We start from the raw sequence: 14,838 nt of genomic DNA, 5'->3' as shown, positions 1-14,838 counted from the left end.
GAGCTAAGGTATCTATACAATATTAGACAAGATAAACTTTCAGTACAAAAAGTTTATGAGACAAAGAAGAACATTATATATTAACAAAAGGGGCAATTCACCAAAAAAAACCCAGACAATCATGAATGTTATGTCCCTGTATTAGGTTTCTGTAGAGAAACAGAATCAACAGGGAACACTCCCAAATATAAAATATATAAAAGTGTCTCACATGACCAAGGAAACACAGAGTCCAAAATCCACAGAGCAGGTTGTGAAGCCAACAATTCCAATGGAAGATCTGGATGAACTCCACAGGAGAGGCTCACCAGCTAAAGCAGGAAGAGAGACTGTCTCTTCTGAATCCTCCTTAAAAGGCTCCCAGTGATTAAATTAAGCATCACTCACTGCAGAAGACAGTCTCCCTTGGATGATTACAAATCAGCTGTGGATGAAGCTGACATGATCATTATTTAATGCTATGAAATGCCCTCATCTCAACAGACCAGCACTTGCCCAACCAGACAAATAGGTACCTCCACTTGGCTAAGTTGGCATATGAACCTGACCATGATAGTCCACCTCATTTGAAAGTTAGTTGCCTTCCCACTGAAGAACTAATGAAATAAATCCCCTTTTATTAAAAACCAAACCATCTCTGGTGTGCTGCATTCTGGCAGCTAGCAAACTAGAACAGAATTTGGTACTGGAGAGTGGGGTGCAGCTGCAGTTTGTAAGTACCAGATACATTGGAATGGTTTTTTGGATGGCTAAGGGGAAGATTTTGGAGGAACTACAAGAGAATGATGGAGAAGCCCTGAAGTGCTTGAAGAAACTCTTGTTATAAACAGAACCACTGCCAACCTGGACAAAGGGGCCACAAAAGGGACAAATTGGAATTTGCAGAGTGAGAACCATGTAAGCTCGGGTATGAAGCCAAGAAATATTGGCTAGGAGAGTGGACCCACCCATATACATGGAGAGGGTGAGTTTACCCTGAAGGACAAAGATGAGTCTTCCACCTTGTTGCAGTGGAAGAGTCATGCAACCTCAGGCCTTGGAGAAGGTACAGCAAACTCCTTGGGGGACTGGGGAGAGCCTGGCTGCCACCACATGGAGGGCATGCATGTGCCCCAGAAATGGCAGAGAACCCAGGAGTGGCCCTGATGCCTGGAAAATGGAGTCAAGAAAAAGGTGGTCTCCTCAATGTTCCCCAAGGTTGATTCATAAAGAGGCAGGCCACTGTATAGGCCTTTGGAAAGGGTGGAAACGCCACTTTTTAAAGCTGAAGGATAAATGACTTTCAGACTTTGAAATCCAATGGTGTTTGCCCTGCAGGTTTTCCTTCCAACTTCTCCCTAAGCATCCTGTGACTGTTCCTCCTTTGCATTTCAGCACCAGATAGTCTGTTTTGAGATTCATAGGTCCACAGCCAGAAGAGAATTTGTGTCACTGATATAATTTATGGTGATGCATATAGTTGCCAAGTTGACAAGAGGTGGGTGTGTGGTAGTTAGATTCAGTTGTCAGCTTGATGAGGGGAAGCTTAGTTCTATTGCTGTGAACATGAGCCAATAGCACGTGAACCTCATCCAGTTTTTAGTTTCTAACGTCTTAAGACTTTCTGTTCACTTTGATCTTACATGTCCCTTGGCTCTCCCAATAGTGAAAGCTTCATTTTTTCCCATGTGTCAAAAGGAAACATCTATATCTATTCAGCACAATGAGGCTGCAATGTACACATTTATCTGGGTAAATTCAGAAGGCTTCTTATTTTTCCCTACGATAATACTACCAATAGTGATACTTAAAGATATTTATTGAGCCCTTAAATATGCTAAGGACTTTATGCATATTATTTGGCATTATTAATCCAATCTGTTAGATGAAAAGAAAAAGGTACTTCATATGTAAGTATTTTATTGAAGGTCATGAAATTGGGCAGATTCAGGGCCAAAATTTGAAACCAGGTATCTTAAATTGAGACCAAGTACATTTTCTATTACATGAAAGCTACCCTTATGGGTGTTTACAAGGTTATATGCGTGGATAATTGCCCATTTCTATTTGTTGATAATTAAGCATGTATAGAAGAAAGAGGTATTTACAAAATTTTGTTTCTGAGTTGAAATGTACTTATCAACAGCGGTGGGTTCTCTGCTCAATGCATTCAAATGATCAGTGCTTGAGACACTACCATTTCAGAAAAATAAAGGATTTATTACTAACCACAAAGGAGGAGATCAGATGGCCTATTGGCCTAAAATCACTTTCCAAAACTACAGTAATGCTGTCAGAAGATGGGCAGATTTTAGGACAACAAGCACAACAGATAAAGATGTGAAGGTTGGAGATGATCTAATTATTAAGCCAAAACAGACTGATTACATGCTTAGTCACAGAACATATGTAAGAAAATGGCAGTCTTAATATGATGAAAGGTGTTTGAAAATGTTATGTGTATTGGAAGCAGGTAACTTGTTCTAAGTTTCCATAGCCAGAGGAAAATTATTTACCAGCACAGTCCATGTTATAACTGATTTCTATTAGTCTTTGTGCTTAATACCATTACTGAAATTATTTAAGGCTTTTGTGATATTGTGGTGAAATAAATGTATTTTGTATATGGAAATAAAATGTCTTTTTTGGGTCCAGATGGTTCAGTGTGCTGGTTTGAAGTTGTACCCCAGAAAATGCAATGTTTTTTTATCCATTCTTATAGGTACAGACATACTGTGTATGGGACCTTTATGCCAGGTTATTTCAAATAAGTTGTGACCCAACCCTTCCAAGGTGGATGTTACAGTTTGCTAAAGCTGTTAGAGTGCAATATACCAGAAATGGGTTGTCTTTTACAAAGGAATTTATTGTCACAAAATACAATTCTAAGGCCATGAATACACCCAAAATAAGGAGCCAAAAAGATGATATCTACTCAGAATAAAGGCAGCTGGCACTGGGGTTCCTCTGCAACATGAGAAGATGCATGGCCATGTCTTCAGTCCTCTCCTAGTTTCTGGTATCAAATAGTTCTTTCAGCTCCTGAGGATCTGTCTTACTTCTGTCTGGGGCATTTTTTGTCCTAGCTTTCTCTCAGTGTGTGAGATCTCTTAAAGGATTCCAGTAAAGTAAAACTGAATGGGCAGTAAAAGAGCAGGGTCACATCCCCATAGAAATAACCTAAGCAAATGATTCTACTCACCATAGGTTTTATTCACAATATTGGATTGAAAGGGCATGGTTTTTCTCGGGTGACTAACAGTTTCAATCCACCACAGTGGGACTTAATCCTTTTATTGGTGTCTTTGTGAGTAGATAAAAGAAAAAAAGTTCAGATAGCTCAGAGAGCAATATCTGGAGAACTTTATAAAGAGTTGGCAGAAAAATCCCCAGGAGAAACTTCTAGAGAAAAATCCTAGGAATGCTAAGAAATAACCCACAGAAGCTGAGAGAGGAGGCTACTTGAATGATGAGCTGAAAGCAATGAAACCCAGAATTGAAGGATCAGCAGACACTGGTCATGTGCCTTCCTATCTGATAAAGGAAACACAGATGCCAGTGGCCTTTCTTCAGAGAACATATTTTACTGTAGATGCCTTAATTTGGACATGTTCATAGTCTTAGGACTATAAATTTGCAAACTAACATATCCCCATTTTGAAAGATAACCCATTTTTGATATGTTGAATTCCAGCAGCTTTATCAAACTGAAAAGCAGTCACTTGTGGTTTAAAGTTTAAACCACATGTGTCAGCTGGGGCAATTATGCTTAGATCCAGCTTTATCTAACAAAATAGTTTTAGAATTGCAATGTATTGGTTCTGGGCCTGGCTCACTAACAAACTTTAGGGACAGTGTTTAGTGACCATAAGGCCATAATGTTGTAAAAGAGGATAAAAGGGTACAAGCAAGTGTTAGTCACAAAGTTTTTACAACCACAAGATAAAGGCAATATAGTTACATAGACATTAAACAAGGTCAAGTTAGCTGCATCTGTATTCAGTAATTTCAGGTACTTACCTCTGGCTATTCCAATATACTAGAAAGCAAAATATATCTATATATGGATTAAGAAATCATAGTAATTTATTAAATTTTAACTTGTCATATACAGCTTCTCTCTCTCATTTGATCATTATCACAATCTTGAAGTTTATCTTGTAGATCAACCTTCTACCTTCTTAATGCTGAAAAGAGACATTGATATTATGAGGTAGAGGAATTAAACTGGATGTTCTTATTAGAGAGAATGGTACCTCAGTTTCAGAGCTTATCTGGTATAGGGACAATCAGAGGTATAAGTCTCAAAATTAAACTTAATGAATACAACGTTTAGAAAGTCTTAAATAGAGTCTTTTGCATTCTTTAGGGTTTTCAGTAACCCTGGTGGTTGGGGCTTGGCATTCTGTGGCAGTTTGCAATATATGGCTGAATTACTTGGTTACTTGCATAAAAGTAACCCTGGGAATTATCTCTCAACTCTATTTGAAGTCTCTTAGCCACTGAAACTTTATTTCCGTCCCCCATTTTGTTCAAGAAAGTATGACCAATTCCATTATGCCAGGGCTCATTCCTGGGAGTACACATTGCTGGGAGACTTACACTACTGCAAGTAATGTCCCATGTTGGGGAGAAAGGTAGTGAGTTTACTTGCTAGATACCACATCTGAGCCACAAAAGAGGTTCTGTGGGGGTGACTCAGGCACCAAGTAAATATAAGCTTAGCTTCACAAATACATAAATAAGTTTCATAAATGCAAGCCTCAAGATTGAGGGCTTGGCTTATTAAATTGGAACTTCTATTGCTTAAGGGAATAGGTGGAATTCCCCAGATGGGAATGTTTAATAATTCCATGCTTTTTCTCCAGTCCCTCAAGAACTTGCCAATGCTTTCTTCATTTTCTGCCCAAAATGTCTCAGTTATCACAATAATGTGTACAGTATATCAAGAGCTCATGCCTTATTCTACATCCTACGTTAAAGAAAGCTGAATTATGTTGTTTAGATAAACTGACAAGACAGATTAAATTAGATTATGTGCTCATGTAAGTTAAAATTTTGGTCAAAATATATACCTCTTCTTTGGTCTCAGACAAAACTTAAAGTTTTAATATATTCTCAATATAATCTTTTACCTTTCATACTGGTGTAAATAACATCTCCTTTTCACCTTCTTTCACAGTTTCTGTATGTTGGAGTGTTGAATTTCAGGGCTAGTATGTCTCAGGTGCCACACAACTACCCAAAGTTCCAGGGAACTACCAGGTTATACACAAATAGGAAACCATCTCAGGATTTAGAAATAACAATTAAGGCTCAAGAATAAATGTGTTTGCATGAGTACAGCAAGGTAGCAGGTTACAAGATCAACATTCAAAAATCTGTAGTGTTTCTATACACTAGCAATGAACAAGCTGAGGGGGAAATCAAGAAATGAATTCCATTTACAATTGTAACTAAAAGACTAAAATATTTAGGAATAAATTTAACTAAAGAGACAAAAAACATATATAAAGAAAACTACAAGAAACTGTTAAAAGAAATCACAGAAGACTTAAATAGATGGAAGGGCATACCATGTTCATGGATTGGAAGACTAAATATAGTTAAGATGTCAATTCTACCTAAATTGATTTACAGATTCAATGCAATAACAATCAAAATCCCAACAACTTACTTTTCAGAAATAGAAAAACCAATAAGCAAATTTATCTGGAAGGGCAGGGTGCCCTGAATTGCTAAAAGTATCTTGAGGAAAAAAAACAAAGCTGGAGGTTTCATGCTGCCTGACTTTAAGGCATATTATGAAGCCACAGTGGTCAAAACAGCATGGTACTGGCATAAAGATAGATATATTGACTAATGGAAATGAATAGAGTGCTCAGATATAGATCCTCTCATCTATGGACATTTGATCTTTGATAAGGCAGTCAAACCAACTCACCTGGGACAGAACAGTCTCTTCAATAAATGGTGCCTAGAGAACTGGATACCCATATGCAAAAGAATGAAAGAGGACCGATATCTCACACCCTATACAAAAGTTAACTCAAAATGGATCAAAGATCTAAACATTAGGTCTAAGACCATAAAACAGTTAGAGGAAAATGTAGGGAGATATCTTCTGAATCTTATAATTGGAGGTGGTTTTATGGACCTTACACCTAAAGCAAGAGCACTGAAGAAAGAAATAAATAAATGGGAGCTCCTCAAAATTAAACACTTTTGTGCATCAAAGAATTTCATCAAGAAAGTAAAAAGACAGCCTACACAATGGGAGATAATATTTGGAAATGACATATCAGATAAAGGTCTAGTTTCCAGAATTTATAAAGGGATTGTCCAACTCAACAACAAAAAGACAGCCAATCCAATTACAAAATGGGAAAAAGACTGGAACAAACACTTCTCAGAAGAGGAAATACAAATGGCCAAAAGGCACATGAAGAGATGCTCAATGTCCCTGGCCATTAGAGAAATGCAAATCAAAACCACAATGAGATATCATCTCACACCCACCAGAATGGCCATTATCAACAAAACAGAAAATGACAAGTGCTGGAGAGGATGTGGAGAAAGAGGCACACTTATCCACTGTTGGTGGGAATGTCAAATGGTGCAACTACTGTGGAAGACAGTTTGGCGGTTCCTCAAAAAGATGAATATAGAATTGCCATATGACCCAGCAATACCATTGCTAGTTATCTACTCAGAGGACTTAAGGGCAAAGACACAAACAGATATTTGCACACCAATGTTTATAGCAGCATTATTTACAATTGCAAGGAGAAGGAAACAGCCAAAATGTCCATCAACAGAAGAGTGGCTAAACAAACTGTGGTATATACATATGATGGAATATTATGCAGCTCTAAGACAGAATAAACTTATGAAGTACGTAACAACCTGGATGGACCTAGAGAACATTATGCTGAGTGAGACTAGCCAAAAACTAAAGGACAAATACTGTATGGTCTCACGGATATGAACCAACATTAGTGAATAAACTTGGAATATGTCATTGGTAACAGATACCATTAGGAGATAGAAATAGGGTAAGTTAGTGGGTAATTGGAGCTGAAGGGATACAGACTGTGCAACAGGACTGGATACAAAAACTCAGAAATGGACAGTACAACACTACCTAACTGTAATGTAATTATGTTAAAACACTGAATGAAGCTGCATGTGAGAATGATAGAGGGAGGAGGGCTGGGGACATAAATGAAATCAGAAAGAAAGATAGATGTTAAAGATCGAGATGGTATAATCTAGGAATGCCTAGAGTGTATAATAATAGGGAAATGCACAATGTACAAATTTCAAAAATGTTTTTGCATGAGGAAGAACAAAAGATTGTCATTATTGCAGGGTGCTGAAAATAGATGATAACTAATACTTTAAAATGTCACATTATGTGTGAGACTAAAGCAAAAAATGTTTATTTGTTACAAAATTTAGATTTTGACTAGAGCATTTCCTAATATAACTCATGTAGATAGTTTGATTGAATATCATAAGTACTTGGAATTTCAGGTAGCACATGAGATTTTGTTGGTTTGTCCAGAGTGATCCCCCGATGAATCCCAGAATGATTTGATCAGTGACTGGAAAAGTATTTGGAAGCCCCCTTCAGGGAATGGTGAGAGTGGGGAGAAATTCAACTTCCCCAAGTTGAATTCTTGATATTCTCACAAGCAGTGTGGACAACCAAAGCTATAGGCTGAGCCCCCAGTCTTGGTGTTTGTTCACATGAAACTTAACCCCACAAAAGATAGGTCAAGTTTACTTAAAATTTAGGCCTAAGACTCACCCCCAAGAGAGCCTCTTTTGTTGCTCAGATGTGGCCTCTCTGAGTTTATTCTCAGTTGTTATTTGTGGATGACCCTGAGGCTGGTAGACTTTTAACTGAGGCTCACTGCTGTTTTCAGGCAGCCCCTCAATCTAGCTCTCACCTCTTATCTCCTTTTTACTTCTTTTTCCTTCCACTCACCATTCTATACTGATGGATATTCTACAAAATAAATGGCCTACACTCTTCAAAATATCTTCAATGAATAAAGACTCTGCCTTTTCAAGATTAAAAGGATATATTCATTAAATGATTGCTTACTGGGTATTAAAATGCAGGTATAGACATAGACATAGATATAGATGAAAATTTAAATATAGATATAAATTGTTATTGAGATATTTTGCAACATTCACATAAGGTATGGAAATGTATAACAGTGATGAATCTAGTGTTTATCTCTTTATGTTATTACTTGCTTGTCAATATATTGCTGTTAATTTATACTTATTCAATCTAGGTTATATATTTTCAATCTGGTCATGGTCACATTTCATGTTTTTTCCATGTGAGTATCCTGTTATTGCAGCACCATTTGTTGAATTTTTGTTTGTTTTTTATTTCTTTGTTTGCTTTTTTGTTTTAGGAGGTGCATGGGTGGGGAATTGAACATGGGTCTCCTGAATGCCAGGCAAGAATTCTACCACTGAATTATACTTGTACCCATTTCAATCTAGGTTTTCTTTAAGGTTAATTTAATTTTACTGCTTTCCTATCATGCTCAAACACTGTTACTTTGAGTAATAAGGAAGGTTTTCAACCATTTTCATGGTTTCTGCTATTCCATTTGTTGATATTAATATTTGTCAATATTCAACTTGGAATGGGAGAGTTCTGTAACTACTGGAAGGCTGGCCTCTGTTTTGAAACCTTCAAAGTAGGACAACAATTTTATCATTGCCTTCACAGTCCAAAAAGTTGTATCATATTTTCTATTAGTTTTTCAGGACTCACAGTATGTGTTCTCTGTCTCAAATCCATTGCCTGAAAATAATTTTCTCTTATTTTTATTCATTACAAATTTTGCAAAATGATATACATGTTTGGACAGTTAGCAGTATGATACTGTTTATGTTGCTATGTCTAGATGTGCAAGTCCTTACTTTGTTTTAATATAAAATATAATGTTTTGCACAGTAGACAAGAAAAATACAAATGAAATTAAACAAAATATATTTCTTGTTACAATGACATGTAAAGCACATTTATCTCTACTTTTTCCCTCAAAGCAATAAAATGAGAATGAAATTAAGAGAAAATTTGTCCTTACTAAGCCAAAGTAAAGGAGGAAAGAAGCCACTACAATGTGGAAGTAGCAGGTGTTTTGTATGATAAGAGAATTATCATACAAAAGGGGATAAACTACATCTCTGATCTCCACTTCAAGATTGAAGAAATGACTATCTCCCAACAGAATTGGTGGAATGTAGGGGCTGCAAAGGCTGAAGTAGAGAAGCATCAAACTGGAGAATAAAAGGCACTGCAAAAGTTGGAGGTGGACTCTCCAGCCAACATGAAGAGCAGTCTCACCACACTCCCCCTCTCTGCATGGGACATGACTCCCAGGGGTGTGGACCTTCCTGGCAACGTGGGACAGAGATCCTGGAATGAGCTGAGACTCAGCATCAAAGGACTGAGAAAAACCCTAGAATGAGCTGATAATTAACATCAAGAGACTGAGAGAACCTTCTCGACCAAAAGGGGGAAGAGTAAAATGAGACAAAGTGTCAATGGCTGAGAGATTCCAAACAGAGTTAAGAGGTTATCCTGGAGGTTATTCTTATGCATTAAGTAGATATCACCTTATTGTTCAAGATGTAGTGGAGAGGCTGGAGAGAACTGTCTGAAAATGTAGTGCTGTGTTCCAGTAGCCATGTTTCTTGATGATGACTGGACAACAATATAACTTTCACAATGAGACTCTGTGAATGTGAAAACCTTATGTCTGATGCTCCTTTTAGCTACTGTATAAACAGAAGAGTAGAACATATGGAATAAAAATAAATAATAGGGGGAACAAATGTTAAAATAAATTCAGTTTAAATAGAGGTAAATGAAAGTGAGGGGTAAGGGGTGTGGTATGTATAGTCTTTTTTTTCTCTATTATCACTTTATTTCTTTTTCTGTTGTCTGTTTATTTCTTTTTCTAAATCGATGCAAATGTATGAAGAAATGATGAATATGCAACTATGTGATGATATTAAGAATTACTGATTGTATTTGTAGAATGGAATGATATTTAAATGTTTTGTTTGTTAATTTTTTTAATTAATAAAAAAGTTAAAAATTTGGAGGTGGAAATGAGAGCTATTCATGTCTAAGGGTATTCAGATATTTAATAATGTGGTGCATTAATTTCTTCTAAAAATTTTTCAAATTCTGGTGGTGAGCTCTCCACAGGCAGAACTTTGAACAATCCCTTTTTGGAGGAAATGACTATTTGGAATAATTGTTGTTTAAAACCCTTAAAATCTCTGCAGCACTGGTCAAAGAACTTGAGCTGTTTACAAGCCCAGATGATCCTCATTCTACCACAAATAAATGACTTCCTCTTAATTATTAAACAACACTTTAGGGTCATCATATGCTTGGGAAAAGTACCTAATTTAAAGGCAGGAACATAAGAAAAATATTATTGACAGAATTAAAAATGAAGGGGAAACAAACATTCCAGATAATAGAAAAAAAACTAAAACCCTTATTAAATGTTATCATAGGGGAAATTTATTAAATCATTCCTCTAATGACATAAAGTAGCTTGGTAAGCTACTTCTAATGGCATAAAGTAGCTCAGTAAGCTACAAATTCTCTCTCAGAAATAAAAGTATCCTTTTTAATGCTGTAAAAAGTGTTGCTGCACATTCCTAGATGTTGTTATATAATACAGAAATTGAAAATTTAAGAGAATAGTTTTGACAATGATATCAACAATGAAAGCCAACTAATAAAATTCCAAAATGAGGAAAAAGAAAGGAAAGAGAAGAAAACTATCAAAAAATAAAATAAAAAGATCATTACTTAGAATGAAATAAATGCATTTTTAAAAAAGGATGTAAAAACCCAGAGCCACAAATTGAAATAGAAATAAAATTACTATACCATGACATATCCTTGTAAAATTCCAAAGTACTGTAAATAGAGAGACACTTCTAAGATAATCAAATAAAAATATATAATACAAGTGAAAGTGAATTTATGTAATAAGACTTATCTGGGTGGAGGGGAGAGGAGAAACTTGCAAATTTATAGAAAAAAACAGTTATTTGTATAACCAAAGAAGCAATCTATGAGGAGTTGGGATTCTTGCATATTTAGATGGTGTGTTTATTGATTGTTTTGCCCCTCTAAATGTAATATTATGATTATAGAATTATAGGTATAAAATGAATTACTTTCAATACTGAAAGCTTAAAAGAATCTTAATCTGAATAGTTTAACCCAAGATTTTATGGTAGACTAAGTAAATAAACAAACAATAAATGACTTTTAATGATGAAAAGTATTTTATGTTACATAATGAAATATATGCTCAGAAACATTACTCCTATCCCACTTTTCCAATAACTTACAACCTCACAACAAAAGTATTGCAATAGCTTTCTGTTCTCCATGCCAATATGTTCCCTGAATAGTTTGTTTTGTCAGACAGTGATCAAGTCCAATATAAGTGTGATCATATCACTTCTCTGCTCATGGTATCTGTAGTTTCCTCTCTCACTTAGTAAAAATTGAAAACACATCCCATAAATGGCAATATCCATGATGTTATCATCTTTCCTCATTTCCTCTCTTGTTCTTCTCCTTACCCACCCCCATGGGACCACAGTGCCCTCTGCTGGCCACCTGGATCCTACCTACCTTGGAGACGGGCTTTTTATGAACCTCCTGCCAGTCAAATTCTCCCCAGGTAGGCTCCCAAATCTATGCATCTCAAATCTCTGCCACCAACCAAAGCTAAATCTGGTGGTGAGAGCAATGATATTTCGGATTACATCTGGAGTTTGACTCACTGCATTGATTCTACAGAAGCGGGGCCATGGAAGGTACTCAAGAAGACTAATTGCAAGGTATAGTTATTTATAATTCTAACCATAAATATGCGAACACTGACCAAAAAATGACATACTGAACCCCTAAATACTCAGAAAGATTTTATTACTGACTGATGCCAATTAAAACAGACCATGGAGACAAAGTAGCCTATTTATTTTTAGACTAAATTTTACATCATCATCAAAAGTAGTTAAAATCATTATATAAGCAGCTGTGAAAATAATAAAACAAAGAATTAATATTCAAATCATATTATTGTCTGGTTTCTGAATTATTCAAGGTAACAGAACCAGATTTTCCTAAGGATGAAATTCAGTAGGTAAGAATGTTAAATTTGTCTTTTTCTTAGTTTAGGTATTTCAAGAAAGATTATGTTTTTTAATATTCCTGGCATATTTATAGCATACTGTCTCAGAAATGTATGAGTAAAGTGCATGTCATTTAGCTCAATAAGCTGAAAGTGTACTCAATTTTAAAACCACAATAATTAACACAATAATTAATGAAAGATATATAATAAGTAATAAAGAAAGGAAATTAATAATAATGATATGTTCTAAAAAAAACTACAATTTTTAGCACTATAATAACATTTGTTGGTAACTGAGTCAGTTAGAATGACCAAGAATCCTGTCTTAAAGTACTTTTCCTTGTATTATTTCCTTCTCACTAAAAGCACTTTTAAGTGAGAAGGAAATAATAAACCTTTGTTTTATTATTTAAATTTAAATTGTATTTTTTAGAACCTGGGTTCGATTCCCAGTGCCTGCCCATGTAATAAAAATTTTTTTAATGTTTTCTGTGCATTAGAAAGAAAAATACAAATGAAATTTAACCCAACAAAATTAGGATTACAACAACAGATTTAGATGTTTATCTCTACTTACTCCACAAAAACAAAGAAAGGCTAAATTATAAGTAAATTTTATATGCATAAACACAAAGACAATGAGGAAAGAAGTCACAAAAGAGGGGACTCATTATGTTCTCTGTATGTGTTTGTACACAAAGGGATTAAAATTCCACATGTGCTCTATCCCAAAAGTGAAGACTACTACCTTCCTGGAAGAAATAATGGAATGTACAGACTGCAGACATTGAAGAAAGAAGCAACAGGCTGGAGATATATAAGGGAGATGGGAATGAGGGATCAAGGAAATGAAATTTTTTAGTGAATATAGATAATATAAAATGTGAAGCCCTTAATTATTCTCAAGAACTTTCATGTGATGCTGGTAACAACCTTCTCAACTGGGACAGTATATATATATTTTTTCTGGAGTAACTGACTCCTTGAAATTCCCTTAAAATCTTCACATACCTTTACAGTGAAGTTCAGTTCATCAAGGTCCATGCATGTTTCACTTGAAACATACTTCCTCTTTTTAAATATGAACTTGAAGCTGAAGATTCTCAGATGTTTGTGGATGACCTATAATTTCAAAGACAGAGAACAAAAGAATAATAATATTGACAGAAATAAGTGTACTTAATAAGCAGAGATATTGCAAGGAAGAGAATTAAACATTAGCACAAACATACAGAAAAATCTTTTATGGTAAAAAAAGTGAAACCCTCTAAAGACTGCAGGTTAAAAATACCTCATAAAAGCAAAGTTATTTATATTTGAAAATATTATAAAAGGTATGGAACCATAGATAGAAATATGGAAGAAAATGTTAGGTAAGTTCACTAAACAGTAAAGGTAAGAAATAGAGAACTAGAATATTGGAGACAAATGATAGGAAACAATATTTAAATAATTCTAGGTAAAGCAAAAAGAAAGGAAAGGAAGGGTAATTTTATTTTAAAAATGACAAAATTATTCATCAAAATGAAGGAAATTAATTTAGAAGGAAATGACCCAGACTCAATAAATCCCAGAGAAGTAACTTAGAAAGAAAAATAAAAACCTAATGTTGTGGCAAAGTTTTGTGGAATTCTAGAGCACCAGAAGTAGAATTTTCTAAGATCATCAAATTAAGGAATAAAAGGAAAGAAAAAAAAGGGTGAGGGAGACAGAGACATACAGAAAGAGAGGGAGTGAGACATTTGCATTTAAATGCTGTGAGATTATCATGGGGGATGATTCATTAACACAATTGCAAGTTACTAGTGGGGCAGAGGCAAGAAACATACAAATATAAGGAAAATCAATTTTCAGATTAGATTTCCTTGCACAAACAAAGCAGCATATTGGGAAATGCTAGAATTTTTTCATATTGATCATATATTTGTTGTTGGTTTTGGCCTTCCAATTTGTAATACTATTTCACTGCTTATGGAGTTGTTGGGTTAAATCTAATTTCTTTCAAAAATTAAAACTCATTAAATATATCTTCACCGGAATAAAATATTCAATCCAAGAAAATAGGATTAGCATATGCTAAAATAGGTACCTTTTCCAGCTGGGAAGGCAAACAGGAACATCAGCTAGCTTTCTCCCTTGGCTTCTTCATGAAGATTTACCAGTGGCATTTTCCTTTTGATTCTCTGTCATAGTTTGCTAGGTGCCAGAAGATGATATACCAGAAGCAGAATGGCTTTTATGAGGAAGTATTTAAGTTGGAAATTTACAGTTCTAAGGCTGTAATAAAATGTCCCCATTAAAGCAAGTCTATAAAAATGTCCAAATTAAGACACCAGCAAGAGGTTACCTTCACTCAAGAAAGATTTATGAAGATCAGGATTTCTCTCTGTACTGGAAAGGTACATGGTGAACATGGTAATGTCTGCTAACTTTCTCTCCAGACCTCTTGCATCATGAAGCTCCACCAGGGGCTTTTCCCTTTTTCATCTCCAAAGGTCACTGACTACATAGGCCATCAATGCTCATGGATCTCATAGCCCTGTAGCTTTCTCCAAAATGTTTCTTCTTTTAAAAGATTCAAATAAACTAATCAATCTGGAATGGGTGAAGTCACATCTCACTCTACACAAATGAGTGTGTCACA

This window comes from Tamandua tetradactyla, chromosome 9, assembly GCF_023851605.1.
Source record: "Tamandua tetradactyla isolate mTamTet1 chromosome 9, mTamTet1.pri, whole genome shotgun sequence".
Taxonomy (NCBI): Eukaryota; Metazoa; Chordata; class Mammalia; order Pilosa; family Myrmecophagidae; genus Tamandua; species Tamandua tetradactyla.
The sequence above is the reverse complement of the archived record's forward strand: the minus strand, read 5'-3'. Positions refer to the sequence as shown.